The sequence below is a fragment of the Cicer arietinum genome, chromosome 8 (genome assembly GCF_000331145.2).
Source record: "Cicer arietinum cultivar CDC Frontier isolate Library 1 chromosome 8, Cicar.CDCFrontier_v2.0, whole genome shotgun sequence".
Lineage (NCBI taxonomy): Eukaryota > Viridiplantae > Streptophyta > Magnoliopsida > Fabales > Fabaceae > Cicer > Cicer arietinum.
The window spans coordinates 1,585,135-1,585,602 of NC_021167.2; positions in this window are offsets into that span (position 1 = coordinate 1,585,135).

Genomic DNA, 468 nt, shown 5'->3' on the forward strand with positions numbered 1-468 from the left:
TATTTGGAACATCACCATCAAGTGGAATAGAAGGAGAAAGATTGATCAAATCCACTGCAGTTTTCATTACTTCACCCCAAAAGGATTTCAATAATTTTGCATGAGAGAGCATACATCTGATTTTGTCATTAATCGTACGATTCATTCTCTCTGCAACACCATTATGCTGAGGTGTCTTTGGAACTGTTTTCTCAAACCTAATTCCATGTTCTCCACAATACTCTTCAAATGGACCTTTGTATTCGCATTTGTTGTCTGATCGAACACATTTCAATTTCCTTCCCTTTTCTCTTTCAACATTTGCATGAAAATGTTTGAAAACTCCAAATACCCGATCTTTAGATTTCAAAGGAAATGCCCACACTTTTCTAGAGTGGTCGTCAATAAAAGTAACAAAATATGATGCACCACTGAGAGATTTACTATCCATCATACAAACATCAGTATGAACTAAATCAAGAATATTTT